This window comes from Ranitomeya variabilis, chromosome 1 (assembly GCF_051348905.1).
Source record: "Ranitomeya variabilis isolate aRanVar5 chromosome 1, aRanVar5.hap1, whole genome shotgun sequence".
Taxonomy (NCBI): Eukaryota; Metazoa; Chordata; class Amphibia; order Anura; family Dendrobatidae; genus Ranitomeya; species Ranitomeya variabilis.
The window spans coordinates 192065511-192091220 of record NC_135232.1 but is presented as its reverse complement, the minus strand read 5'-3'; the positions used below and the strand labels follow the sequence as shown (position 1 = coordinate 192091220).

General features: G+C 48.5%; 1 protein-coding gene across 2 annotated transcripts in view; it reads right to left on the bottom strand.

The window, feature by feature from the left end:
- CTXN3 (cortexin 3) overlaps positions 1-25710 on the bottom strand; it is a 138185-nt gene that overhangs the window by 91618 nt on the left and 20857 nt on the right. Inside the window, exon 2 of one of the 2 annotated variants that reach the window (XM_077280811.1) lies at positions 1357-1432. The exons of the other annotated variant lie outside the window; for it this stretch is intronic. The gene's annotated coding sequence lies outside the window, so the exon portion shown is untranslated. The remainder of the gene's footprint in view (positions 1-1356; positions 1433-25710) is intronic. 2 annotated transcript variants of the gene reach the window in all.

Genomic DNA, 25710 nt, shown 5'->3' with positions numbered 1-25710 from the left:
CAGACAGACACACACACAGACACACACACAGACACACACACAGACACTATACATACCATTTCTACCATACGACTCCATTTTTGCTACACTCCGCCCACACACTTCCTCCACATCACTGACGTCACTTCCATCTTCTGCGGTTTTGACACCCAAATCTGCATAAAATCTGCAGATGGTTTTTACGTCTGCAGTTTTTATGCGGATTTGACCCACAAAATGGGAGTCAATGGGTGCAGAAACGATGCAGTTCTGCACAAAAGAAGTGACATGCACTTCTTTGAAATCTGCAGCGTTTCTGCACGGATTTTTCTGCACCATGTGCACAGCTTTTTTTTTTTCACATTGATTTACATTTTACTGTAAATCACAGTGCAGTTCTGCAGCGTTTCTGCAGCAGAAAAAAACGCTGCAGAACTGCACTAAATCTGCATCGTGAGGAAAGGACCGGCCATGAAAAAGTATTGTTGGACTTGTCTTTGAAAGAGGTACATACGCATATAAATATTTTGATAGTTGAAATCCTGCAGATTCCTTTTAAATAAAATATCCAGTGAATAAGATTGCAGTTTTTTATTTGATAAAGTAATTAAGGAAATTTACCTGAAATCTTTGTAAAGTCTGGATGATAATGTCATAACATCTATATGTTTAGACTTATGTATCTGTTGAAATTCAAGATGAATTGAGCTTTAAAAATAGGTGGAATTTAATAAATTGCAAACAATAAGCAAAAACACTGAACAGAGAGACACTCATGAAACACTGATGATAAAAACTGAAACACTGACCAAATACTGATGAAAATTGGATCCTAAAAACCGATGAAAATCTAAGCCATACAGCTCGATCATTGCAATGTTTTCCTAGGAATTTAGCAAAATAAGCAATGCTGGTGAACACGTACACATCTCACTATGAATTCCTAACATTCAGCTTTTAAAACTGTACACGCTTTTATCGATACCATTGTATGAGATGAGACTGGTTGTACATTGATTTTAAGCTCTAAGGTTAGAATAAGACAGAAAACAGAACTGGAAGTGGCAGTACAAAAGAAAAAAGATGAATTGCCAGGCATGTGATGCACACACATTTTGATTTGATGTCTAGGCGCAAGTTACTGAAAGTATTCTTGATAAATGGCGAAGGCTGGAAACTATGGATTTTATAATTTGCAATCTGGGTATCCAATCTCTGGAACAACTGTAAATGCCTTAACATGCACAATCTTTATATACAAGTAAACTATAATATCATAAGTAGTAGTCAGGTCTTTACAGCGTCATTGACATCAGGCCTAATGTGAAATCTTTATGATTGGTATATAAGAGCATTTATACAAAAAAATGCAAATACCAGTCCTTGAGGATCAGTGATGGATTAACTGCATACCCAACTTCAACGTACTTCAATAGTACTTCCATGATATGGTCTGTTATGGAACAAAGAGGGAGAATTATTAAGATAAATGCTCCAGTTTTCACAATTTGCACCAAAAAAGTTTTTCACAATGTGATGCTAGTCACTTTTCACAGCCAAGCCATGAGTCAGAATGGTCAACGAGTCCAAGGTCAGATGCAAGGAGGGTACATCATAAACAGAAGGAAGAGACAAAAGCGTGGTCAGGTAACATTTTGAGGTCAGAATACCAGGAGGATAATGGGTCAGAGCAGAAGGGGTTAAACAGTCAGATGGTCAGAACGAACCCAGGATAATGTACACTTGAAGACAGCTGACGCCTCCCAATCTTAGTTTGGATAGTCAAGCTGTCAATCAACACACTGACAGCTCAGCACAGCCCTGTACCAGATTGGATGGCGGACCTGTTAGTATCTGCGCCCCAGACACACTGAGGGGTAGAACTGTGACAATACCCCCTTTTCTAAGGGGGCCACCGGACCCCAGGCTTCCCAGGAAAATTTAGATGGAAGGCCGTGACTAACCGATCTGCCTTCACATCTCGAGCAGAGACCCAGAATCTCTCCTGTGGTCCATATTCTTTCCAGTGGATGAGGTACTAGAGGGAATTATGGACTGTCCGGTAATCCACAACCCTCTGAAGCTCATACTCCAGGCTACCGTCTGCTGAAAGTGGAGGAGACAATGAAGGAGATAATGCAGAAGAGACATACTCTTTTAATAGAGTAAATGGGGATTAAAACCATAATTACAGAAGAACGGTGAGATTCCAGTAGATTCATTTATTTGACTGCCACAAAGCACCTTAAAATTTGTTCCAAAGATTGATTTTTTTCTTTCAGTCTGACTGTTGGTTTCAGGGTGGTAAGCAGATTAACATGACAAATCAGTCCCTAATTTACTGCAAAAATCTCTCCAAAATTTTGTGACAAATTGTACTCCCCTATCAGACACAATGTTCAGAGGAATCCCATGTAACCTTACAATATGAGAAATAAACAACCTGGAGAGTGTCTCTGCATTTGGTAATCCTGACAAAAGAACAAAATGAAATTGTTTGCTGAATCGATCAACTACCACCCAGATAGCAGTCTTCCCATCAGACAGAGGCAAATCTATAATTAAACCAATGGAGAAATGAGTCCATGGTCTTTCTGGAATAGGCAATGGAGCCAATTCCCCAGCTGGCGGGCTATGAATGACTTTGGCACGTGCGCAGACTTCACAAGCAGATACAAAATCTTTAATATCATTTTGCTTAGATGGCCACCAAAAAAGTCTAACAACGGCTTTTCGTGTAGCAGTAACCCCAGGATCACCACTTAAAATGGAATCATGAAATTCCTGTAGCACCCGCAATCTTTGGTACACAGTCATAAATAAAATGTACCTTGGAGAAGCAGAAGGAGCTAACGACTGGACTTTATGAATCTACTCTTCCAACTCTGAGGATACCATAGACACCACAATAAATAGAGGAATAGTGGAGGATGGAGGTTTGGGAGGAAAATTGAAATCTTGACTACGAGATAAGGCATCAGCTTTCACATTTTTAGACCCTGGCCTGAATGTAATAGAAAAATTAAAACCAAAAGAAAAACAACGACCATCTGGCCTGTCTAGGAGTTAACCTTTTAGCCGATTCCATGTAAACTAAATTCTGGTTATCAGAGATCACCGTAACTGGATGAACCACCCCCTCCAAAAATGCCTCCATTCCTCCAATTTGACAGAAAGTAACTCCCGATTCCCAACATCATAATTTCCACCTTGGAAAGTGTTTTAGAAAAAAGAGCACATGGTCACAGGTTAGTCAAAGTTTTGGGCCGCAGCAATAAGACTGCTCCCATTCCGATCTCTGAAGCACCCACTACTACAATGAACGGTTCTTGGAGATCAAGTTGGATCAGAATGAGTGCGGACATAAAACACTCTTTTAATCTTTCAAAATCCTTGATAGCACCCGGTGAACAAATCTTGAGATTTGCCCCCTCACGTGTAAGGTCAGTAAGTGCTTTAGCAATCTGCGAAAACCCCTTGATCAATTTTATATAATAGTTGGTGAATCCCAGAAAAATCTGCAAAGCCTTAAGATCACAAGTTTGAACCCAAGCAATTATGACCCGCACCTTCCCAGGATCCATCTTAAACCCATGCTGACAAGATAAACCCCAAGAAAGATATCTCCTGAACAGAAAAAAACACATTTCTCTAATATAGCAAACAAAGAGTTCTCCCTCAATCTCTGTAACACAACACGGACCTGTTCCTGGTGAGTGTCCAAATCTGGTGAGAAAATTAGAACGTCATCAAGGTAAATCACAACAGATCTTCCAATCCAATCAGAGAAAATACTCATAATATTTTGAAACACAGCAAGTGCATTAGATAATTCAAAAGGCATGACAAGGTTTTCAAAAAGACCCTCGGATGTTAAAAATGCTGCTTTCCACTCATCACCCTTCCGGATACGTATCAAATTGTAAGCCTGTCGAAGATCAAGTTTAGAAAACACCCTGGGCCCCAGAAGCTGATTAAATAGGTCAGGGATGAGTAAAATTGGGTAAGTATTTTTAATCATGATCTTGTTTAGTTCTCGGAAATCAAGACAAGGACGGAGAACCCCATCTTTCTTTTTAACAAAGAAAAATCCAGCAGCTATAAAGGAGGAGGAAGGTGTTATGGTTCTCCATGGCAAGAGAACATAGCCCAGCATACATAGGAACTAGCTCTTGGAAGGATGGAAACTTAAACTGACCATGAACTAAACCTGCCACACAACTAACAGTAGCCGGGTAGCGTAGCCTGCGTTTTATCCCTAGACGCCCAGCGCCGGCCGGAGGACTAACTAATCCTGGCAGAGGAAAATATAGTCCTGGCTCACCTCTAGAGAAATTTCCCCGAAAGGCAGACAGAGGCCCCCACATATATTGGCGGTGATTTAAGATGAAAATGACAAACGTAGTATGAAAATAGGTTTAGCAAAATCGAGGTCCGCTTACTAGATAGCAGGAAGACAGAAAGGGTACTTTCATGGTCAGCTGAAAACCCTATCAATACACCATCCTGAAATTACTTTAAGACTCTAGTATTAACTCATAACATCAGAGTGGCAATTTCAGATCACAAGAGCTTTCCAGACACAGAAACGAAACTGCAGCTGTGAACTGGAACAAAATGCAAAAAACAAACAAGGACAAAAGTCCGACTTAGCTGGAAGTTGTCTGGTAGCAGGAACATGCACAGAAAGGCTTCTGATTACAATGTTGACCGGCATGGAAGTGACAGAGGAGCAAGGTTAAATAGCGACTCCCACATCCTGATGGGAACAGGTGAACAGAGGGGATGATGCACACAAGTTCACTTCCACCAGTGGCCACCGGGGGAGCCCAAAATCCAATTTCACAACAGTACCCCCCCCTCAAGGAGGGGGCACCGAACCCTCACCAGAACCACCAGGGCGATCAGGATGAGCCCTATGAAAGGCACGGACCAGATCGGAGGCATGAACATCAGAGGCAGTCACCCAAGAATTATCCTCCTGACCGTATCCCTTCCATTTGACCAGATACTGGAGTTTCCGTCTGGAAACACGGGAGTCCAAGATTTTTTCCACAACGTACTCCAACTCGCCCTCAACCAACACCGGAGCAGGAGGCTCAACGGAAGGCACAACCGGTACCTCATACCTGCGCAACAATGACTGATGAAAAACATTATGAATAGAAAAAGATGCAGGGAGGTCCAAACGGAAGGACACAGGGTTAAGAATCTCCAATATCTTGTACGGGCCGATGAACCGAGGCTTAAACTTAGGAGAAGAAACCCTCATAGGGACAAAACGAGAAGACAACCACACCAAGTCCCCGACACAAAGCCGAGGACCAACCCGACGCCGGCGGTTGGCAAAAAGCTGAGTCTTCTCCTGGGACAACTTCAAATTGTCCACCACCTGCCCCCAAATCTGATGCAACCTCTCCACCACAGCATCCACTCCAGGACAATCCGAAGATTCCACCTGACCGGAGGAAAATCGAGGATGAAACCCCGAATTACAGAAAAAAGGAGACACCAAGGTGGCAGAGCTGGCCCGATTATTGAGGGCAAACTCCGCTAAAGGCAAAAAAGCAACCCAATCATCCTGATCTGCAGACACAAAACACCTCAAATATGTCTCCAAAGTCTGATTCGTCCGCTCGGTCTGGCCATTAGTCTGAGGATGGAAAGCAGACGAGAAAGACAAATCTATGCCCATCCTAGCACAGAATGCCCGCCAAAATCTAGACACGAATTGGGTTCCTCTGTCAGAAACGATATTCTCCGGAATACCATGCAAACGAACCACATTTTGAAAAAACAGAGGAACCAACTCGGAAGAAGAAGGCAACTTAGGCAGGGGAACCAAATGGACCATCTTAGAGAAACGGTCACACACCACCCAGATGACAGACATCTTCTGAGAAACAGGAAGATCCGAAATAAAATCCATCGAGATGTGCGTCCAAGGCCTCTTCTGGATAGGCAAGGGCAACAACAATCCACTAGCCCGAGAACAACAAGGCTTGGCCCGAGCACAAACGTCACAAGACTGCACAAAGCGTCGTACATCTCGTGACAGGGAAGGCCACCAGAAGGACCTTGCCACCAAATCCCTGGTACCAAAGATTCCAGGATGACCTGCCAACGCAGAAGAATGAACCTCAGAAATGACCCTACTGGTCCAATCATCAGGAACAAACAGTCTACCAGGTGGGCAACGATCAGGTCTATCCGCCTGAAAATCCTGCAAGGCCCGCCGCAGGTCTGGAGAAACGGCAGACAATATCACTCCATCCTTAAGGATACCTGTAGGTTCAGAATTACCAGGGGAGTCAGGCTCAAAACTCCTAGAAAGGGCATCCGCCTTAACATTCTTAGAACCCGGTAGGTATGACACCACAAAATTAAACCGAGAGAAAAACAACGACCAGCGCGCCTGTCTAGGATTCAGGCGTCTGGCGGACTCAAGATAAATTAAATTTTTGTGGTCGGTCAATACCACCACCTGATGTCTAGCCCCCTCAAGCCAATGACGCCACTCCTCAAAAGCCCACTTCATGGCCAAAAGCTCCCGATTCCCAATATCATAATTCCGCTCGGCGGGCGAAAATTTACGAGAAAAAAAAGCACAAGGTTTCATCACGGAGCAGTCGGAACTTCTTTGCGACAAAACCGCCCCAGCTCCGATTTCAGAAGCGTCGACCTCAACCTGAAAAGGAAGAGCAACATCAGGCTGACGCAACACAGGGGCGGAAGAAAAGCGGCGCTTAAGCTCCCGAAAGGCCTCCACAGCAGCAGGGGACCAATCAGCAACATCAGCACCCTTCTTAGTCAAATCAGTCAATGGTTTAACAACATCAGAAAAACCAGCAATAAATCGACGATAAAAGTTAGCAAAGCCCAAAAATTTCTGAAGACTCTTAAGAGAAGAGGGTTGCGTCCAATCACAAATAGCCCGAACCTTGACAGGATCCATCTCGATGGAAGAGGGGGAAAAAATGTATCCCAAGAAGGAAATCTTTTGAACCCCAAAAACGCACTTAGAACCCTTCACACACAAGGAATTAGACCGCAAAACCTGAAAAACCCTCCTGACCTGCTGGACATGAGAGTCCCAGTCATCCGAAAAAATCAGAATATCATCCAGATACACGATCATAAATTTATCCAAATAATCACGGAAAATGTCATGCATAAAGGACTGAAAGACTGAAGGGGCATTTGAAAGGCCAAAAGGCATCACCAAATACTCAAAGTGGCCCTCGGGCGTATTAAATGCGGTTTTCCACTCATCCCCCTGCTTAATTCGCACCAAATTATACGCCCCACGGAGATCTATCTTAGAGAACCACTTGGCCCCCTTTATGCGAGCAAACAAATCAGTCAGCAGTGGCAACGGATATTGATATTTAACCGTGATTTTATTCAAAAGCCGATAATCAATACACGGCCTCAAAGAGCCATCTTTCTTAGACACAAAGAAAAAACCGGCTCCTAAGGGAGATGACGAAGGACGAATATGTCCCTTTTCCAAGGACTCCTTTATATATTCTCGCATAGCAGCATGTTCAGGCACAGACAGATTAAATAAACGACCCTTAGGGTATTTACTACCCGGAATCAAATCTATGGCACAATCGCACTCCCGGTGCGGAGGTAATGAACCAAGCTTAGGTTCTTCAAAAACGTCACGATAGTCAGACAAGAATTCAGGAATCTCAGAGGGAATAGATGACGAAATGGAAACCAAAGGTACGTCCCCATGCATCCCCTTACATCCCCAGCTTAACACAGACATAGCGTTCCAGTCGAGGACTGGGTTATGAGATTGCAGCCATGGCAATCCAAGCACCAACACATCATGTAGATTATACAGCACAAGAAAGCGAATAATCTCCTGATGATCCGGATTAATTCGCATAGTTACTTGTGTCCAGTATTGTGGTTTATTACTAGCCAATGGGGTGGAGTCAATCCCCTTCAGAGGTATAGGAGTTTCAAGAGGCTCTAAATCATACCCACAGCGTTTGGCAAAGGACCAATCCATAAGACTCAAAGCGGCGCCAGAGTCGACATAGGCATCCGCGGTAATAGATGATAAAGAACAAATCAGGGTCACAGATAGAATAAACTTAGACTGAAAAGTGCCAATTGAAACTGACTTATCAAGCTTCTTAGTACGCTTAGAGCATGCTGATATAACATGAGTTGAATCACCACAATAAAAGCACAACCCATTTTTTCGTCTAAAATTCTGCCGTTCGCTTCTGGACAGAATTCTATCACATTGCATATTCTCTGGCGTCTTCTCAGTAGACACCGCCAAATGGTGCACAGGTTTGCGCTCCCGCAGACGTCTATCGATCTGGATAGCCATTGTCATGGACTCATTCAGACCCGCAGGCACAGGGAACCCCACCATAACATCCTTAACGGCATCAGAGAGACCCTCTCTGAAATTCGCCGCCAGGGCGCACTCATTCCACTGAGTAAGCACAGACCATTTACGGAATTTTTGGCAGTATATTTCAACTTCATCTTGCCCCTGAGATAGGGACATCAAGGCTTTTTCCGCCTGAAGCTCTAAATGAGGTTCCTCATAAAGCAACCCCAAGGCCAGAAAAAACGCATCCACATTGAGCAACGCAGGATCCCCTGGAGCCAATGCAAAAGCCCAATCTTGAGGGTCGCCCCGGAGCAAGGAAATCACAATCCTGACCTGCTGAGCAGGATCTCCAGCAGAGCGAGATTTCAGGGACAAAAACAACTTGCAATTATTTTTGAAATTTTGAAAGCAAGATCTATTCCCCGAGAAAAATTCAGGCAAAGGAATTCTAGGTTCAGATATAGGAACATGAACAACAAAATCTTGTAAATTTTGAACTTTCGTGGTGAGATTATTCAAACCTGCAGCTAAACTCTGAATATCCATTTTAAACAGGTGAACACAGAGCCATTCCAGGATTAGAAGGAGAGAGAGAGAGGAAGGCTGCAATATAGGCAGACTTGCAAGTGATTCAATTGAAAGCACACTCAGAACTGAAGGAAAAAAAAAAAAAAAAAATTTTCAGCAGACTTCTTTTTTCTCTCCTTTCTCTGCCAATTAATTTAACCCTTTGTGGGCCGGTCAAACTGTTATGGTTCTCCATGGCAAGAGAACATAGCCCAGCATACATAGGAACTAGCTCTTGGAAGGATGGAAACTTAAACTGACCATGAACTAAACCTGCCGCACAACTAACAGTAGCCGGGTAGCGTAGCCTGCGTTTTATCCCTAGACGCCCAGCGCCGGCCGGAGGACTAACTAATCCTGGCAGAGGAAAATATAGTCCTGGCTCACCTCTAGAGAAATTTCCCCGAAAGGCAGACAGAGGCCCCCACATATATTGGCGGTGATTTAAGATGAAAATGACAAACGTAGTATGAAAATAGGTTTAGCAAAATCGAGGTCCGCTTACTAGATAGCAGGAAGACAGAAAGGGTACTTTCATGGTCAGCTGAAAACCCTATCAATACACCATCCTGAAATTACTTTAAGACTCTAGTATTAACTCATAACATCAGAGTGGCAATTTCAGATCACAAGAGCTTCCCAGACACAGAAACGAAACTGCAGCTGTGAACTGGAACAAAATGCAAAAAACAAACAAGGACAAAAGTCCGACTTAGCTGGAAGTTGTCTGGTAGCAGGAACATGCACAGAAAGGCTTCTGATTACAATGTTGACCGGCATGGAAGTGACAGAGGAGCAAGGTTAAATAGCGACTCCCACATCCTGATGGGAACAGGTGAACAGAGGGGATGATGCACACAAGTTCAATTCCACCAGTGGCCACCGGGGGAGCCCAAAATCCAATTTCACAACAGGAAGGACTGATATGACCCTTCTGTAAACTTTTGTTAATATATTCTTTCATGGCCATTCAGGCCCCGACAAATTGTAAAGGTGAGCTTTTGGCAATTTGGTGCTAGGAATAAGATTAATAGCGCAATCATAGGAACAATGGGAAGAGCACATCTCTGAAGTCCTCCTGATACACCCAAGACAAAACTGACTGATTTAAATGGAATTGTGGCCATAATTTAACTTCCAAAACCCAGAGTGGAGAGAGGGATTCACCCCTCTACCAAACCTGCAAATCCCTCTAAAAATAAAAGACCTTAATGGGTTTTCCTAAAAATCTGACTGAGTCACTAGTCTTTCTTTTATTTTGCCTTGTGACTCACAGGCGTCCTGCTGCGAACACAAGGCACTCCAGTAGGTTTGATAGGACTCTGTTTGCATCATGGAGGACACATATCGACCCTCGCATATGATCCCCCTCACTGCCTCACACATAGTATTTATCAGTACTTTAGCAGAGGAAGAAAAATGTACCAGGGAGTCTGGGTGACCTCCTCGGCTGGCAGCCACACTCAGACATTCTCCCGATGGTTTGATATCTTGAGGATGAGTTGGGCAATTCTCAAAGGGAACCTGTCACCCCCTAAAATCGACGAAGAGCTAAGCCCACCAGCATCAGGGGCTTATCTACAGCATTCTGGAATGCTGTAGATAAGCCCCTAATGTATACTGAAAGATAAGAAAAGAGGTTATATTATACTCACCCAGGGGTGGTCCCGCTGCGGTGGGCGTCGCGGTCCGGTCCAGGGCCTCCCATCTTCTTATGATGACGTCCTCTTCTTGTCTTCACGCTGCCGCTCCGGTGCAGGCGTACTTTGTCTGCCCTGTTGAGGGCAGAGCAAAGTACTGCGGTGCGCAGGTGCCGGGAAAGTTCAGAGAGACCCGGCGCATGTGCATTGCAATGCAGACAAAGTATGCATGCGCCGGAGCCTCAGCGTGAAGACAAGAAGAGGACCTCATCGTAAGAAGATGGGAGGCCCCGGACTGGACCGCGACGCCCATCGGACTGGACTGCAGCGGCAACGCCCCTGGCTGAGTATAATATAACCTCTTTTTCTCATCTTTCAGGATACATTGGGGGCTTATCTACAGCATTCCAGAATGCTGTAGATAAGCCCCTGATGCTGGTGGCTTAGCTCATTGTCGATTTTGGGGGTGACAGGTTCCCTTTAAGAAAATGTCCAGCGAGACCACAGTGTAGACAGAGTCCACGATCTTGTCTCCGTCTTCTCTCCGCAACATGAAGACTGGCAACTCTAACCTCAGGTAAATGGACCTGCTTCAGGGAAGTATAACAAGTAGCCTGCTGTTCACCACATCTGTCACGGACTCTGTGGCCTATTCGTATGGCCTGAGACATGGCCTCAATCAGAGAACAAGGGGCATCATGGAGGACCAGAGCATCCTTGAGGGTTTCAGAAATGCCTTTTTGGAACTGACACATGAGAGAAGCATCATTCCATAGAAATTCAGTGGACCACTGCTGGAACTCAATACAGTAGTCTTCAGCTGTGTGACCCCCTTATGCCAGGTTCATGATCTTAGCCTCAGTGACCTGGATTCAGTCAGGTTCATCATATATCAGACCTAAACTGTCAAAAAAGGAGTCAACAGAAAACTGTTCTGGGGCTTGTGGGAACAAAGAAAATGCCCAGATCTGAGGACCCCCTGGCAGTAGGAACATGATTATTCTCACCCGCTGGAACTTTTCCCCTGGGGAGCACAGGGTAAAATATCATTTACAGCTCTCATTGAATACCCTAAATTGGTCTTTCTCTACTGAAAATTTATCAGTGATTGAAATCACAAGTCCGGGAGAGACCAACTGTACATGAGAGAGTACTGACGTCACAGCCACTGCTCGCAGTGGTGGGTTATGGGGGGTCTTCATTAATTTATTTATCTGACTCTGAAACTGATATTGCAATGACTCCAGAGTCTGGCAATCTTCAGCCAGATCCTGAGTCATCTAGGTCAAATTCGCCACTTGGTCACAAAGCGTGTGAACAAGATCCACACTGGCTAAAAAGAAAACCGTATCGGCCAGACGTAATGTGACGCTAATCATGAGTCATAATAGTCAAAGAGTCCAAGGTCAGAAGCCAGGAGGGTATGTCACAAACAGAAGAAAGCGACAAAAGTGCTGTCAGGTAACGTTTCGAGGTCAGAATAACAGGAGGATAATGGATCAGAGCAGAAGGAGATAAACAGTTGGATGGTCAGAACAAAGTCCAAGGTCAGACAACAAGTAGATCAAGCATACAGAACTGAAGGATAATAGAAAATATTGGAGCCCGGCTCAACAGGGCTGGATTTTCCTTTTCTTTTTCAAAAGAAATTATAGTGCATATAGTTTTTACAACGCATCCGTTGCCCATTGTGAGTTCTGGGGAGGAGGGGGCGGAGTTTTGGCCGTGCATGCGTGGTCAAAAATGGCGGATCCGCCACACAAAAAAGTTACATGGAACTTTTTTTGTGCGTCGCGACCGCCAAAAACATGACGCATCCGTCGCACGACGGATGGGACGTGCGGCCATTCGTCACAATTAGTGTTGAGCGATACCTTCCGATATCGGAAAGTATCGGCCGATACCGTCAAAGTATCGGATCTAATCCGATACCGATACCCGATCCCAATGCAAGTCAATGGGACGAAAATATCGGAATTAAAATAAACCCTTTCTTTCCTTGTAGGTTAATTCTACATGAAGGAAAACAACTAAGAATAATGTAGGCTGTATTGGGGGACGTGGCGGAGACATTAAAGGCACAGAGGTTTAGCCCAATGTAATAGAATAGCAGGATTTTGTTTTTTTTTATGACGTTCGGCGGTAGAAAGATTTTGACTATGTTAATTTTTTTTTTATTTTGTCAGATATTGATGTTTCACTACTTCCACGCCCTTCACCTTCTTTTTTACTTCTCCCACACTTTCTTCTTCATTATCCTCATCATCAGCTTCTTTGACATCAACTTCTTCACCTTATTCATCTTCTTCTTCATCTTCTACCTATTATTTTTTTGGTTACATTGTTCATATTCTTTTTATTTTACTATTATCTTCATCATATTCTACTTCTTCATCATATTCTTATTTGTGACAGGCATTCCCGTAGTTGTTATCTATAAAAGTTTGAAGATTACACCTTCCGTTCTGCCTGTCACAAAACAGTTACATTTGTCCGCGTTCAGTTTGGCCTGCAGCATCAGGCTTTATCCAGGGGCACCACGAGGAGGAACGGACTCACCCCCATACACTGCTTAGTCTTCTTCTGCTTATAATTTAGATAATATTTTTTGCTCTGATATTTAGTGTTATGCTTAATGTTCTTCTGCTCTTTGTTCTGCAGCCTCTTGTTCTTCTGCTTCTCGGTCTTCCAGGTCGTCGTCGTCTCCAGGGTCGTCGTCTCCGGGGTCGTCGTCATCGGGGTGGTCTTCAGGGTCATCGTCTCCAGGGTCGTCGTCATCACGGTGGTTGTCGTCTCTGGTGTCGTCGTCATCTTAGGGGTGGTCTTCCGGGTCATCGTGTTTAGTCTCTTGAACTTGGAAATGTAGCAGAAGGTACAAGAAGGCTGAGAAAATGCCGAGAACCAGCTGATGGAACTGGAACTCGGATGGCTACCCGAAGGTCCAAGAGCCAATGGAACTACCGAGGACCAGCTGACGTTACTGGAACCCGGTTACTAAGCAGGAGGTACCCGTGCCTGAAAGCACTACCAAGGACCACCTGACGTTGGTGGAACTCGGATACCCAGAGGGAGGCACCTAAGCCAAAGGCTCTGCCCGGAACCAGCTGACGGTACTGGAACCAGGATGGGGAGCAGAAGGTACAAGAGCAAAAGACACTGCCGAGAACCAGCTGACGGTGCTGGAACCCGGATGGGTAGCCGAAGGTCCAAGAGCCAATGGAACTACCGAGGACCAGCTGACGTTACTGGAACCCGGTTACTAAGCAGGAGGTACCCGTGCCTGAAAGCACTACCAAGGACCACCTGACGTTGGTGGAACTCGGATACCCAGAGGGAGGCACCTAAGCCAAAGGCTCTGCCCGGAACCAGCTGACGGTACTGGAACCAGGATGGGGAGCAGAAGGTACAAGAGCAAAAGACACTGCCGAGAACCAGCTGACGGTGCTGGAACCCGGATGGGTAGCCGAAGGTCCAAGAGTCAATGGAACTACCGAGGACCAGCTGACGTTACTGGAACCCGGTTACTAAGCAGGAGGTACCCGTGCCTGAAAGCACTACCAAGGACCACCTGACGTTGGTGGAACTCGGATACCCAGAGGGAGGCACCTAAGCCAAAGGCTCTGCCCAGAACCAGCTGACAGTACTGGAACCAGGATGGGGAGCAGAAGGTACAAGAGCAAGTGTCTGCGTGGCTTTTGCAGGACACGATGCCGGCTGCACAGCAGGGGAACAGCTGGCGGTGCTGAACCCCACTGACACATTGGCGAGGTGTTTGGCTCTGTGCAGCCAGCACTTCCGGACAGCAACTAGCGTTGTTGGAGCCCGGGCTCTGCCGGTGGAGCAGAGTGTAGGCCGAAGCCTAATTGAACCGATTTCAAAGGTAACCTTTAACCCCCCCTCAGGGGTTACAAACTAGAAGAGCCACAGCTTATGCAGCAGTAGTGCCGCACAAGTCAAAGGTTGCTCTTTTAATCTTGCTCCTTGCACACGCCGAATGAAACACGTATAACATTTAGCCCTTTATACAGTCAAACTGTGTTGGAGGCGCGAGTTCCCTTTGTAATGAGACGCAGCACAGATGTCAAGAATCCCACCTTGGTGCTGGGTGCAGCCTCCTGAGCGTTGTTATTTGCTGTACAGGAGTCGGCGCTGTCGTGTTATCCCCCGGCCTAGCGCTGTTAGCGCTGCCCATCTTCTGACCTCATTTAATGTCGGCCGGTGCGGTTCGCGATGACCATGAATCCCAGCCCCGCAGTGTCTTAACATTGTTAAAACACTGCGGGGCTGGGATTCATGGCCTGGCGCAGCACATATGTTGGCCTCTCGCACTCGGGTCCTTACACCCGCTTCAGACTGTGCGGCGTCAGCTGATCCCTTATCGCATGCCACGGCCATGAAGCCGCACAGTCTGAAGAAGGCGGAAGGAGATGAGTGACAACAGGCGAAGATATGCACTGCTCATGCCCATCAATCACACCCTCGCAGTCCCAATAAATAAGACACCGAGGGGCGTTGTGTGGGTCAGGGCGGCCGCAGAGGCGCAGGCAGCCAAAGAATGATGCCAGAAGACGGGCAGCGCTACCAAGGGGGTTGCAGCGTGTCATTACAAAGGAAAGTCACACCACCGGGACGGTTAAATGGTCACACAGAGGACACATTTTAGACGTGTTTTCAGTTCCACATGTGCGAGGAGAATACGTTTATGAGCCACCTTGCACACATGCAGCATTACCGCTGTACGAGGTGGCTGTAAAACGTACAAACGCCTGGGGGAGGGGGGACAGGTTCCCTTCAATTTCAGTTCTTGTGTCTGCGTGGCTTTTGCAGGACACGATGCCGGCTACGCAGCAGGGGAACAGCTGGCGGTGCTGGACCCCACTGACACATTGGCTGGTGTTTTTCTCTGTGCAGCTAGCAGTACCGGGCCCCAACTGGCGGTGTTAGAGCCCGGGGTCAGCAGGAGGAGGAGCAGGAGGAGGAGCAAGGGGGAGGGGAGTGTAGGCCGAAGCCTGCAGTGGCGGCAGCTTTGGGTCTGTTGTGCCTGCGTGGCGGTCACAGGACACGTTGCCGGCTACACAGCAGGGGAACAGCTGGCGGTGCTGAACCCCACTGACACATTGGCGAGGTGTTTGGCTCTGTGCAGCCAGCACTTCCGGACAGCAACTAGCGTTGTTGGAGCCCGGGCTCTGCCGGTGGAGCAGAGTGTAGGCCGAAGCCTAATTGAACCGATTTCAAAGGTAACCTTTAACCCCCCCTCAGGGGTTACAAACTAGAAGAGCCACAGCTTATGCAGCAGTAGTGCCGCACAAGTCAAAGGTTGCTCTTTTAATTTTGCTCCTTGCACACGCTGAAAGGAACACGTATAACATTTAGGCCCTTACACAGTCAAACTGATTTTGAGGCGTGAGTTCCCTTCGTAAAGAGACGCAGTACAGCTGGCAAAAATGCCACCTTGGTGCTTGGCGCGGCCTCCTGAGCATCGTTATTTGTTGCACAGGAGTCTGCGCTGTCGTGTTATCCCTTGGCCTTGCGCTGTTAGCGCTGCCCATCCTCTGACATCATGTAATGTCGGCCGGTGCGGTTTGCGATGACCATGAATCCCAGCCCCGCAGTGTCTTAACATTGTTAAAACACTGCGGGGCTGGGATTCATGGCCTGGTGCAGTACATATGTTCGCCTCTCGCTTGGTTTCTTACACCCGCTTCAGACTATGCGGCGTCAGCTGATCCCTTATCGCATGCCACGGCCATGAAGCCGCACAGTCCGAAGAAGGCGGAAGGAGATGAGGGACAGGCGAAGAAATGCACCGTTCATGCCCATCAATCACACCCTCGCAGTCCAAATTAATAAGACACCGAGGGGCCTTGTGTGGGGCAAGGCGGCCGCAGAGGCGCAGGCAGCCAAACAATGATGCCAGAAGACGGGCAGCGCTACCAAGGAGCTTGTTGCGTGTCAATACAAAGGAAAATCACACCTGAGGGACGTTTTAATGGTCGCAGAGGACTCATTTTAGACGTGTTCAGTTCCCCATTGTCACGATATGGTATGAAATATCATAAGTTAGTTTTCCTGCTAGCATGCGGGGGCTAAACCCCCCTTCTCTCTGGTTCTCTTTCTTTCCCTGTGTTTCTAGCTGTCTGTGTAGAAGAGCTTGCCTTGTGGGGGAGTTTTATTGACGAAAGGTATTTACGACGGGCATAGCTGCAAGAGAAATTTGTGTTAGCAGGAACTGTTAGAGAAACTTCTAGAATGCATGGGATTTCTTTGTTCTGTTTTTGGAAGATATTATGCAAACCGTTTAAGTTACGAACACCAAAATATATCGTCATAATCACACTCGGAGGATCTACGCATCACTCTAAATACGGGCGTCTAACTCCATCTGGTGAAGAAGTAGGGATTTCTCTGTAAATATGTATCCCAGACAGGGCATATTTGATCTCATCGGAATGCCCACGATACTATGAGATGAACGATGGGTATGGTGCGATTATTTTATGTTCTGTAGCGAAGATACGGGCATCAGATATATTTAATGCCCAGTTAGTGAAACCGAAGAGGTAGGAGGAGTTGGAAAACCAAGCCCTTTCTGTGAGGTCACAGACTGTAGGTTTTAAGTGCTGGCAGGCATCCAAGAGAGCAGAGTTGTGAGTTTTTACCTGAAGCGACCAGACTGCGAGTGCCCAATGCACTGGGATAGATGGAAAGCTCCTAGCCTGTTGCCTGCAATGCAATGATCTAAGAACATGTGAGTTATCTTTTCTTCCTTTAATCCTTTTATTTTTATAATTACCTTGTACATATTTGCAATTGTCTCATTTGTAACATCTTTGTAAAATATTTTATAAACACTGCCTAAAATCATTTATGGGGTATCCTATTTAATACTAGTTCATTCTTCCTGCCCTAAACCGTACCCTGTCTCTGAAGGGAATTACGCTACTGTTTTTTGGGGTTTGCTCCAGACCCGTTCAACTGGAGCTGGTGGCAGCGACCGTGTGCCGGCTTTTGGGGGGTCACTGTAGCGACTGCGGCTTGATAATTATTGTTCCTGCCTGAGCGGGAGTAGTTATCGCATCGCTGCAGTACACCCAATAGCCAGTACATAGCAGGCAGCGTTTCTGGCGACTAATTACCCCAGGTGCAGTACCTAATCTGACCTGACAGAAAGGGGGGCGCCAGAGAGCTGCAAGGTTTAAGTGGAACTGTAAGCGGGATACACAAATCCCTGCAGTTCATGGTATATTGAAGAGCAGTGGGATACCTAAAATAAGCCCCTGCTGTAAACTAAGAGGTCAATAGCCTCGTGTGTGTTTTTTTTCCATCACATTGTGGCAGTGGAGGGATAACTAGGATAAGCCCCCTGCACATGTGATAGCCGTCTGCTGGTCTAAGGTCACCCCCGTCCGTGACAGATTGTGGGCAGCGGCTAAGGGATCCTGACAGTCACGGAGTGAATCGTGACAAATTGGTGGCAAGGCGGTGGGATATTAGAGCATTAGTGATTTGGTTTGAGCAATCATTCCTCTCACTAAAAACTTGCAGAAACTTCTTGCGAGAACTCTGCGCAAATAAGTTTGGAGAACGAACTCAGTGTTTATTAGTTGTGAGACAATTGTGTACTGGTGATTATCCCCTCCCTTTTTCTTCGTTTTTCTATCCTATCTTTTATTTGGCAACCATGGCAACGAAAGGAGAAGCCTGGTACAACCAGCAGAAGAAGGACACTCTTGCTGGGATATGCACGTATCATGGCCTGAACCCCCAGAGCATGACCAAGACTCAAATGGTCGCTGAACTGGTGCAATGGGAAGCCGCTCTAGACCACTCACAGAGCCCAGAGGCCGCAGATGCCAGCACCAGCGAACGTGGTGCTGCAGCAGAGGTTCAACCACTGAATACGGGCCCTACTGGCAACCAGGGGGGCGCAGACCTCCGCCTGCAGCTGGCTCTGCAACAATGCTCCGCAGATGACCTAGAGAGACGTCTGCAGCTGATCCAGCAATACCAGGAGCGAGCCGAGCGAGAGGCCCAGCGAGAGGCAGAGAGAGCTGAGCGAGAGGCTGAGAGAGCCGAGCGAGAGGCCCAGGCCCAGCGAGCCGAGCGCCAAGCCCAGCGAGAACATGAACTGGAGATGCTCCGGCGGGGGGGGACGCCTTCCACTGCCCAGAGCCGTGAGCCCAGCAGCGCTCAGATACCAAAGCCCCGGCCCGACCACTTTCCTGTTATGGAAAAGGATGGGGACTTGGACACGTTTCTGCGGGCCTTTGAGAAAGCCTGCAGACAGTACCAGCTGCCTACACAAGAATGGGCACGATACCTGACACCAGGGCTGAGAGGAAAAGCTCTGGAGGCGTTTGCTGCCCTCCCTCAAGAACAAGATGGTGACTATGAGGCCATCAAGCAGGCTCTCATAGCTAAGTACCAGCTTACACCCGAGGTGTACCGTAAAAAGTTTCGGACCCTCCTACGTGGCCCACACGACAGTTACAGTGATGTGGTGCATAGACTGGGGACCCACTTTGACCAGTGGACCCAAGGACTGTCAGTGACCACCTTTACACAGCTGCGAGACCTGATGATCAAAGACCAGTTCTTCCGTCTTTGCCCAACTGAAGTGCGACAGTTCGTGATGGACAGAGAACCCAACGATGTGACGAAAGCAGCGCAGATTGCCGATGCCTATGAGGCCAACCGTAGATCGGAAGTGCGGAAGCCAGTCACCACCAGCTGGAGAGGGGGTAAGCCTGCAGCCAACGCCAGTACCCCTGCCAGCCAACACACCAGAGGTCCTGTCCCCGTGGCCAACAGCACCAGACCTACCACCGAACTTCGCCAGTGTTACCACTGCAGGCAGACTGGACACCTCAGTCACCAATGTCTAGCCAAGCAGAAGAACCCCTCATCCCAGGCCCCAGGGCCTAATGCAGCAGTTCTTTTGGTGGGTGGTGTGGTTGGGAGGGTGTGTGACAACGTACAGCCCGTCACTGTGGGAGGTCGTGTTGCTACAGGCCTCAAGGACACTGGGGCTGAACGAACCCTCATCCGACCCGAACTGGCGGCCCCTGAAGAAATCATTCCGGGGAAAACCCTAACTGTCACTGGGATTGGGGGCATCAGCTGTCCCTTACCGATGGCCCGGGTTTTTATTGATTGGGGTGCCGGGAGCGGGGTGAAAGAAGTGGGGCTGTCTGATAATTTGCCCACTGATGTTTTGTTGGGGACTGATTTGGGGAGGTTGTTTGCATACTACGTCCCTGACACCCCTCCCCAATCTGCTAATAAGCGTAACGTTAACCCTGATGATGATGATGATGATGATGGGAAATCGCATGTGTTACCTGACCATGCTTTATCTTGTAATGATGCATCTGTTAACCATTTTTTCCCTAGGATTGATGGGGGAAATGTTGTACCTGTGCCAACTGTATCTGATAATGATGTTTCTGTGAAAGTTGATGTGTCCATAGGTACAGGAGTGCTCAGCCAAGTCCCTCTGCGGAGTGAGACGGCTGAGGAACCCCTAGCAGGGGCAAGTGTCGGTGCTACAAGAAATGGGGAGATACATGGGAACCGTGAGACAGGTGACGCCATGAAATTGACCAGTGCCACCGAGGAAGGTAACTGGCCCATAAGTAGCAATGCTCCTGAGGTAATGGGGGAGGATGGGGAGGTAGAGCCCATAGCAGCATCAGCTGATGGGTCTGTAGAAACCCCCGGGGAGACAGCCTACGTAGCTGCTGTCACCCGCAGTCAGAGTGCCCGGAACGCAGATAACTGTTTGCCTCCCGGACCCTCCTCAGTCATCAGTGTGACTGAACCAGAGGTGGACCCAGTGCAGGTCCCAGAGGGCTCCCGTGGGGAAGGGACCCTGACGTCACTTCTGGCTTCCCCTAGCCAGGAGTTTCAGGCCGCTCTGCACACAGATGCGAGCCTAGAGAGTTTGAGACAACTCGCCGGGACGTCATTCTCTGAAACTGATAAGGAGAAGGTGTTCTGGGAAGGAGGAAGGTTGTACCGGGAGACAGTACCCGGAGAATCACAAAAGGAGTGGTTGAGGGAAAGACAGCTGGTCGTCCCACAGCAATTCCGGGGTGAGTTGTTGCGGATTGCCCATGAGATCCCGCTAGCTGGACACTTGGGGATCAGCAAAACTAAGGCCCGGCTGTCTCAACACTTCTATTGGCCTAAGATGGGGACAGATGTGTCAAACTACTGCCGCTCCTGTATCACCTGTCAAAGAGTGGGGAAGGCGGGGCCTGCTCTTAAGGCTCCCCTGATCCCTTTGCCAGTGATAGAGGAGCCTTTCCAGAGGATTGCGGTGGACATTGTGGGCCCGCTGGCCGTCTCCAGCAGCTCTGGAAAGCGATTTATTCTTACTGTGGTAGACTATGCTACCCGGTACCCAGAGGCAGTAGCTCTGTCGTCAACTAGGGCAGATAAGGTGGCGGATGCCCTGTTGGCCATCTTTTCACGGGTAGGATTTCCCAGGGAAATGCTTACTGATCGAGGGACCCAATTTATGTCTCACCTAATGGAGGCTCTCTGTAAGAAAATGCAGGTGAAGCACCTGGTATCGAGTGCGTATCACCCACAGACCAATGGCTTGTGTGAACGCTTCAATGGTACCCTCAAACAGATGCTACGCATGCTGGTTGAGACACAAGGGCGCGACTGGGAGCGGTACCTCCCACACCTGCTATTTGCTTACCGAGAGGTTCCGCAGGCCTCGACGGGGTTCTCCCCCTTCGAGCTCCTGTACGGCAGGCGAGTCCGGGGACCCCTTGGGTTGGTAAGAGAATCCTGGGAAGAGGAGCCGAACCCTTCTGAAGTGTCCATAGTGGAGTATGTCCTGCGCTTCCGTGACAAGATGCAGACCTTGACGCAGTTGGTGCATGACAACATGACGCAGGCTCAGGCTGATCAGAAGCACTGGTACGACCAGAACGCCCGGGAGCGGACCTACCATGTGGGTCAAAAGGTGTGGGTGCTGGTTCCTGTACCAACGGATAAGCTTCAGGCAGCCTGGGAGGGCCCATACGTCGTCCACCAACAGCTCAACCCGGTCACCTACGTGGTCACGCTTGACCACACTCGGGGTAGGCGAAAGGCCTTTCACGTCAACATGATGAAGGCTCATCACGAACGTGAACCTTTCGTCCTACCGGTCTGCAGCGCACCCGAAGAAGGGGAGGAAGACGCCCTCCTGGACATGCTGGCCCAAGCCAAGGCCCGTGGGTCCATTGAGGACGTGGAGGTAAGCGCCTTGCTAGATGAACCACAGCGGTTGCAGTTGCAAACCACACTGGAACCCTTCCGGGTCGTGTTCTCCAACCGGCCTGGAAGGACTGAGTTAGCGGTCCACGAGGTGGACACCGGGAATCACGCCCCACTACGGCGAACACCCTATCGAATCTCTGACCAGGTGCAGCAGATTATGCGCCAGGAGATCGATGAGATGTTACAGCTGGGGGTGATTCGACGGTCAAAGAGCGCGTGGGCCTCACCTGTAGTTCTCGTGCCAAAGAAGGACCGGACCACCCGGTTCTGCGTGGACTACAGGGGGCTCAACGCCATTACAGCCTCTGACGCGCACCCAATGCCGCGCATCGAGGAGCTGCTTGAGAAGTTAGCTGGCGCAGAATACCTGACAATAATGGATCTGAGTCGCGGATACTGGCAGATTCCCCTGAGCCCCGAGGCGCAGGAGAAGTCCGCCTTTATCACACCCTTTGGACTGTACGAGTCCACGGTCATGCCCTTCGGCATGAAGAATGCCCCTGCCACTTTTCAGCGGATGGTCAATCTCCTGCTTCAGGGACTGGAGAAGTACGCCGTGGCGTACTTAGATGACATTGCCATCTTCAGTCCCTCCTGGGATGAACACCTGCAGCATCTCGAGGAGGTGCTCGGGCGAATTCACCGAGCAGGACTGACTATCAAGCCGGGAAAGTGCCAGATGGGCATGAGGGAGGTTCACTACCTGGGGCACCGGGTAGGTGGAAACACCCTGAAACCGGAGCCTGACAAAGTGGGCGTGATCGTGAACTGGCCCACTCCCAGGAACAAGAAACAGGTGATGTCCTTCCTGGGCACTGCAGGGTACTATAGGCGCTTCGTGCAGCACTATAGTAGCCTGGCAAAACCTTTGACGGACCTCACCAGGAAGAAGCTACCCCACATCGTCAACTGGACAGATGGCTGTGAGGGGGCCTTCCAGGCGTTGAAAACAGCACTGTGCCACGCCCCTGTGTTGAAAGCAGTCGACAGCAGTCGACCGTTCTTGGTACAGACCGACGCCAGCGAGTTTGGCCTTGGTGCTGTGCTCAGCCAGGTTGACTCGGAGGACCAAGAGCACCCCGTGTTGTACCTGAGCCGGAAACTTTTGCCGAGGGAAGTGGCCTACTCCACCATCGAGAAGGAGTGCCTGGCCATAGTCTGGGCTCTGCAGCGCTTGCAGCCCTACTTGTACGGTCGCACCTTCACGGTGGTGACCGACCACAACCCTCTGCGCTGGCTAAGCACCATGTGTGGAACCAATGGCAGGTTGCTACGCTGGAGCCTTGCCCTTCAGCAATTTGACTTCACCATTAAGCACAGAGCGGGCAAAGAGCATGGTAATGCAGATGGACTTTCCCGTCAGGGTGAACCCACGGACGTGCGCATGGAGGCATACCGAGAGGTCCTGCCGCCGTAGCGCACGCTAAAAGGGGGAGGTGTCACGATATGGTATGAAATATCATAAGTTAGTTTTCCTGCTAGCATGCGGGGGCTAAACCCCCCTTCTCTCTGGTTCTCTTTCTTTCCCTGTGTTTCTAGCTGTCTGTGTAGAAGAGCTTGCCTTGTGGGGGAGTTTTATTGACGAAAGGTATTTACGACGGGCATAGCTGCAAGAGAAATTTGTGTTAGCAGGAACTGTTAGAGAAACTTCTAGAATGCATGGGATTTCTTTGTTCTGTTTTTGGAAGATATTATGCAAACCGTTTAAGTTACGAACACCAAAATATATCGTCATAATCACACTCGGAGGATCTACGCATCACTCTAAATACGGGCGTCTAACTCCATCTGGTGAAGAAGTAGGGATTTCTCTGTAAATATGTATCCCAGACAGGGCATATTTGATCTCATCGGAATGCCCACGATACTATGAGATGAACGATGGGTATGGTGCGATTATTTTATGTTCTGTAGCGAAGATACGGGCATCAGATATATTTAATGCCCAGTTAGTGAAACCGAAGAGGTAGGAGGAGTTGGAAAACCAAGCCCTTTCTGTGAGGTCACAGACTGTAGGTTTTAAGTGCTGGCAGGCATCCAAGAGAGCAGAGTTGTGAGTTTTTACCTGAAGCGACCAGACTGCGAGTGCCCAATGCACTGGGATAGATGGAAAGCTCCTAGCCTGTTGCCTGCAATGCAATGATCTAAGAACATGTGAGTTATCTTTTCTTCCTTTAATCCTTTTATTTTTATAATTACCTTGTACATATTTGCAATTGTCTCATTTGTAACATCTTTGTAAAATATTTTATAAACACTGCCTAAAATCATTTATGGGGTATCCTATTTAATACTAGTTCGTTCTTCCTGCCCTAAACCGTACCCTGTCTCTGAAGGGAATTACGCTACTGTTTTTTGGGGTTTGCTCCAGACCCGTTCAACTGGAGCTGGTGGCAGCGACCGTGTGCCGGCTTTTGGGGGGTCACTGTAGCGACTGCGGCTTGATAATTATTGTTCCTGCCTGAGCGGGAGTAGTTATCGCATCGCTGCAGTACACCCAATAGCCAGTACATAGCAGGCAGCGTTTCTGGCGACTAATTACCCCAGGTGCAGTACCTAATCTGACCTGACAGAAAGGGGGGCGCCAGAGAGCTGCAAGGTTTAAGTGGAACTGTAAGCGGGATACACAAATCCCTGCAGTTCATGGTATATTGAAGAGCAGTGGGATACCTAAAATAAGCCCCTGCTGTAAACTAAGAGGTCAATAGCCTCGTGTGTGTTTTTTTTCCATCACATTGTGGCAGTGGAGGGATAACTAGGATAAGCCCCCTGCACATGTGATAGCCGTCTGCTGGTCTAAGGTCACCCCCGTCCGTGACAGATTGTGGGCAGCGGCTAAGGGATCCTGACAGTCACGGAGTGAATCGTGACACCCATGGGCAAGGAGACTAAGTTTCTGAGCCACCTTGCACACATGCAGCATTACTGTCGTACAAGGTGGCTGTAAAACGTAGAAACACCTGGGGGAGGGGGGACAGGTTTACTTCAATTTCAGTTCTTGTGTCTGCGTGGCTTTTGCAGGACACGATGCCGGCTACACAGCAGGGGAACAGCTGGCGGTGCTGGACCCCACTGACACATTGGCTGGTGTTTTTCTCTGTGCAGCTAGCAGTACCGGGCCCCAACTGGCGGTGTTAGAGCCCGGGGTCAGCAGGAGGAGCAGGAGGAGGAGCAAGGGGGAGGGGAGTGTAGGCCGAAGCCTGCAGTGGCGGCAGCTTTGGGTCTGTTGTGCCTGTGTGGCGGTCGCAGGACACGTTGCCGGCTACACAGCAGGGGAACAGCTGGCGGTGCTGAACCCCACTGACACATTGGCGAGGTGTTTGGCTCTGTGCAGCCAGCACTTCCGGACAGCAACTAGCGTTGTTGGAGCCCGGGCTCTGCCGGTGGAGCAGAGTGTAGGCCGAAGCCTAATTGAACCGATTTCAAAGGTAACCTTTAACCCCCCCTCAGGGGTTACAAACTAGAAGAGCCACAGCTTATGCAGCAGTAGTGCCGCACAAGTCAAAGGTTGCTCTTTTAATTTTGCTCCTTGCACACGCTGAAAGGAACACGTATAACATTTAGGCCCTTACACAGTCAAACTGATTTTGAGGCGTGAGTTCCCTTCGTAAAGAGACGCAGTACAGCTGGCAAAAATGCCACCTTGGTGCTTGGCGCGGCCTCCTGAGCATCGTTATTTGTTGCACAGGAGTCTGCGCTGTCGTGTTATCCCTTGGCCTTGCGCTGTTAGCGCTGCCCATCCTCTGACATCATGTAATGTCGGCCGGTGCGGTTTGCGATGACCATGAATCCCAGCCCCGCAGTGTCTTAACATTGTTAAAACACTGCGGGGCTGGGATTCATGGCCTGGTGCAGTACATATGTTCGCCTCTCGCTTGG